Source organism: Lytechinus pictus, chromosome 12 (assembly GCF_037042905.1).
Source record: "Lytechinus pictus isolate F3 Inbred chromosome 12, Lp3.0, whole genome shotgun sequence".
Classification (NCBI taxonomy): Eukaryota; Metazoa; Echinodermata; class Echinoidea; order Temnopleuroida; family Toxopneustidae; genus Lytechinus; species Lytechinus pictus.
In genome coordinates this window covers 20,269,788-20,275,104 of record NC_087256.1, presented here as the reverse complement: position 1 = coordinate 20,275,104, position 5,317 = coordinate 20,269,788, and positions in this window count along the sequence as shown.

Below are 5,317 nucleotides of genomic sequence, written 5' to 3'. Positions count from 1 at the left end.
ACGTAATTTCGTACCGTACTGTATCTTTATAAAGCAAATAAATAGAGCAAGCGAATCGACATATATCTCGCCGTCCAATTGCCAAAACATATACATGTCATTGTCCAATGTACTCGGAAATCAGAAATATCTGCTTCTTATAGCTTCACGTAATCGTCAATTAAATAAAAAATTGACAGTTTATACATTTTTGCTATTAAATGCTTTATTGAACTCAAATATTTTGACGGTCCTCCGCGTACCTGAGGTTTTTTTTAATGGCAAAAAAATGCATTAGTTCATGTTTCTACCAGCGCATTTCGTCATACATAAACATCATTCAAGTCCTAAAAGAACTTATAAACTGGTACGGTATAATTCAGGGATCGATGTTCAGGGCAGGTGCATAGCGAGAGGCGGTTGCCCCCACCCCACCCATGAAGAAAAAAAAAAGGAATCTCAGGCTGGGGAAGAGGATCAAAGGTGAAGGAAAAAAAGGAAGAAAGGTTTAGCTTTGCATGTGGCCAAGTGGGAGTTTCTTATGTTTTTCCCCAAAAGAATAAACACCAAAGCAATTGAGACTTTTTCTCCATCTCATATGCCGTGCGTCCTTGGCATTGTGCTGGGTATCTAACGATATTGCCTTTCGCCTCATTTTCCCCCCTTTTTATTAAAGTTCTGAATCATAAAGGAAGTTCAAAAAAATATAAACATATCACAACGAGGGGTTTCCGCACTTTGCTTGAGACAGGAAATTTCTTGCATCGAGACCCATCTCTTCCTGTAGTTTTTTCGCCAAAAAAAAAATGAATTTAGCCAAGCATTTAAATAAGAGTGTATGAAGGATGGGTGTCATTAACACATTTTTTTTCTGGGGGGAGGGAGAAGTAAGGTAAGCCCCCCCCCCCCAAAAAAAAAAAGAAGATAGAAATAGCACTACATTTATTATCAATGCAAAACATTTAAGTCTAAAATCGCAAGTGAAAATAAACATATTTGATAATTGACTTTATTTTACCTAGGCATACTTCACATAATTATGAACATAATACAAAACAATAATCAGAAGAACTAACACGGTGTACGAATCAGAAATCGGACATGGCACCATTCATCTAAATCAATTAAAAGCGATTTGAAAATCAAAGACAATTAAAAATGAATTATGGTGAAATAATTATAAGGGAACCTGCATTAAAAAAGCAACGCTTGTTCAGTCTGCAGGATCCTCAAAAATTATGAAATTAGAAAATTTGTAATTCTTTTGAACGTTTAATCCTCATGCAAATTCTTTGTAAGTTTCCTCTTCATGATTTATTCATCACTGTCCAATGACACCAAACGCCATACATTTACACAGAGCACATCTCCCCGGCCTGTATCGTAGCAGTTGTTTTAAGTTTTTATTCTCAATTACCCCCCTCCCAATTCATCACGGTTTTACATACCTGTTTCTTTATAATTTGTGTAGTGATAAATCTTCCTATATTTTTTTTTTTTTTTTTTACACTTACAATACTTTGTTAATTAGTTTATTTAGATTTATATTGTTTCATTTTGTATTAAGTCCCGGTATAAAGTTAGTTCATGAAGAATCATAAGAGGGGCCGCGAAAACGGGGGTGGGCATCGGGGGCTTGTACAAAAACGTACAAATGACTATCTGAATATGATTTTTTGTATGGTCAGCCCCCTCCACTCCCCCCACTTTCAAATCCGTTCCGCTCCTCTTGAGATGATCTTATTTAAAAGTCGAAGATGAACGGACTCTATATTGTCAACAATTAGATCATTGAATTGGGTGAAATTGGCTTTTGCTTGGACAATATTTGATTAGTAAATCAAGAGCTAGTATCACATTAATGACGTATTGTATAATCGGTTTATAATCATTGATTTAATTTTATATCTAAATTAGACTGACAGAACCTATGAGAAATAGAGATTAATTCAAATTTAGGTTAAAACGAAATTCCACCAAAACGAAGTGTTTTGTTCGAACTTCGAGGATACCATAACGTTTCCCCCCCCATACGATTTCCCTGCTGTACACAAACAACACCCTCGTTTCGCTGCCCACAGATTGATTTTACACTTTGTTCGGAAACAGATTTGGAAGACGGTGAGTCATTTTTGAGTTATCAGTTAAATGTAACCCTTTTTTGAGTTTCATTATGAGTTATAAATTGTAATTTAGGCTTTAGCTGATCAAGCGCCATGGCGTCTGTGATTTTGACTGCGAGTGTGATTGAGACGAGTGCCTGGCTGCTGTTGGCTGTGTTGCTTCGCCTGTGCAGTGCGATGAAACTGCCTGCATGCGCTGTCTGGCGTCAAGGCAGCACTTGTCGTTCTTCATCTACCGTAGATAAGATGGATGTTTGTTATAACGTAACTTATGCTCTTCATGTAACGTTAGTAGTAGTTCATGTAAGCTTTTCATACTAATTATTGTTATGCTCTGAGTCATATTATATTGGTAGTGAATGCATGAAGAAGAAAGAGGCAAAGAGAAAGAGGAACAACCATTTAATAGTCTGGAATTTAATAAAAGGAGAAAAATACAGAGAATGAGAGAGTTCAATCAAGGCAGCCTTTTAAAAGTTTTATTCAAGGCAATAATACCAAGGGCCAAGGGATGGGATAGATCTAGAACTAGACAATTTTGATGTAACCTGTGAATGTGTTGAAGTATGTTGTAGATGCAATATATGTGGAGTCTGTCAGAGATGTTGCCTATTTTGCTGTAACAGTCTATGCAGGCACAGGGCTGTTGAACTGCTTCCTGTCGGAATAATGATAATGTCGAGTCATCTATTTGTCAGGTCAATTTTCTCAACATTGGGTAGTTCAGCCTCAGGAAATTCAGGGACATTTTTTTTCCAGGAAAGGTTCAGTTCAGGAAATGAAAAAACAAAAAATCCATGAAATTCTGGAAAGCTGTTAATTACAATTACACACTAATGAAGGTACATGTGGAGGATTTTTCCATTTTAAATTTTGAAATAATTGCCTCATTTTACATGTAGTAGTTCCTAAAATCGAAATGATTTTTTTATTTTAAATTGAGAGGCATAAAGTTCACCCATTTATCATTTAATTACATGTTCTGCCTATTGCTTAGTTTTATGGAGAGAACATTTTGGATAGAATGGATGTGTGGAAAGTGAACATAATTAAGTTCATTGAATATATATTTTCAAGTGTTCTTTTTAATATGGGCAACACGTAATTAAGGAGTGTCCAATTATATGTATGCATGAAAATGCAGAATTTTACAGAGTAAATTTTTGGACAGAGTCAGAAACCCATTTGTTTTAGGCCTCATAGTCACAAAAAATAATGTTGTTTGGAATTTCAGCTTTCAAACAATCACATTTGAACAATCAATTGATAAAACAATGATAACTTTAATAGAGATGCATGGGCTTGAAATTGGAAAAAAAAATAAAAAATTTGGTCCTTAAGGACGTTCCACAGTTAAAGTGAAATCCATGCCATTTTCACCAAACTTTGCACATAGATACCTTAGAACCTTAATATTTGAAATATGCAAAAATTAACATAGGTCCATGTGCTTGATTTTTTGCTATAGAGCTTCAAAGTTCACCCAAATTGATGTTCTTAAGAATTGCGCATTCAAAATAATTTGGCATTTTTAGACCTCGCAAGATTACTACAATGAATTTAAATCTTTATTACTCAGTCAAAATACATGAAAAAGTCATCAAATTTCGCAAGAGAGTTAATAATTGTATCGTTAGGAGGGATAATCTATTTATAGTGCTATTTGTTTGCAATTTTAAGTCTAACAGCACTGTCAGTTCTTAGAAATGGTGTAAAAGATAACAAAAACCCAATCTCAAAAATGTGAAATTTCAATAACAAACTACAAAAGTACAATAAATGCTGCACTTTATTCAAAATTCATGTCATTTTCACCAAAATTTGCAAAGTTGAGAGGAAGGTATACCTAAGAGGTACAAACATTAAAAAATAGGGGTTCATGTGCTTGTTTTCAAACTATCAGCATTTTTATTAGAGCAAATGTGCTTTTTAAAACACCAAAAATGCGCCAAATGCTTTGTATCTATGTGAAGAAAAAATCAAAAACACTCTACCATTTATTCAAACTCGGGGTCATATTCGTGATTCTTGGCAGCACTGCAGAGTAAAGTATTTTGAAATTGTAGAGATATTTTAAAAAGTGGTCCATGGAATAATTCCATTTTCTTAGCTTCATGAAATAAAGCATCGGATCTGCAGTTAGAGTGCAGATGATGAGAAAAATCAGCTCATACCCACAGCTAATTAATCACTTGTTCATCCATTGTGACGTCAGCGCGCAGAATTTAAAATATGCGCAGATCATAATGCGCACAAACATAACTGTGGACCGTCCTTAAATGCCATTATTGATTTTGAGGGATAACATGTATTTCAAAAAGTTTTCCTCTTGCATGCTGCTCTGATAGTGCCCAATAGCTTGCCTTGGTATCATAAATTTGGGATTACCATGCACATAATTTCATTTTAAGATGCACAGAAGGCGTTTTGGATAGTTAACCCTGATTTTAAAACAACTCCTATTTAAAAAATACACAGCTTGTTCCTTCAAAAAACTGCTGAAAATATCCCCTTTTAATCTGAATATTGAAATCCATAACTCGTACTTCACACATTTTTTTTATTTAGGAAGATATCCATTCTTTTTATGATCACAAAAAGTGCATAGAATGTCCTGTTTTTTAGGTCTAAATCCCTAAAAATTTCAGCACACCTCTCACTTGTGATATGTGTTTGAGATATACCCTGTTCTAAACTGTCCAGTCTTTCAGGTTGGAATATAAAAACTTTTAGCTCGCACTTTGCATCAATTATTAATAAATACCCACCCTGTTCACGATTACATAAAGTGCTTCTATTGTCCAGTCTTCAGTTTGGGAAAGTTTTCAGTTCGGATAATAACACATTTTCAGCTCTTGCTTTGCTTTTGTATTAATTGTTTTGTTAGATACCCATCTTATCATGGATACAAAAAGTGCTTAAAATGCCAAGTTTTCAGGTTGGAATATGAAAATTTTTCAGCTTGTGCTTCTTGTTTGCATCAGTTGTTTGGTTAGTTACTCATCCTTTGAATGGAGAATGTCCAGTTTTCAGGTCGGAAAATCAAAAACTTTCAGCTCTCTGAAAAAGGCCTAGACTATGCCCCAGTGTACATGAACAGTATAAACACAGTTCTAATCAAATTATACCCTCTCTGTGTTGAAAATTAACCCCCTACATGCTGTGAGTGACACAAGATAAACACTGTGAGTTATGACAGAACAATGGCAAATTAC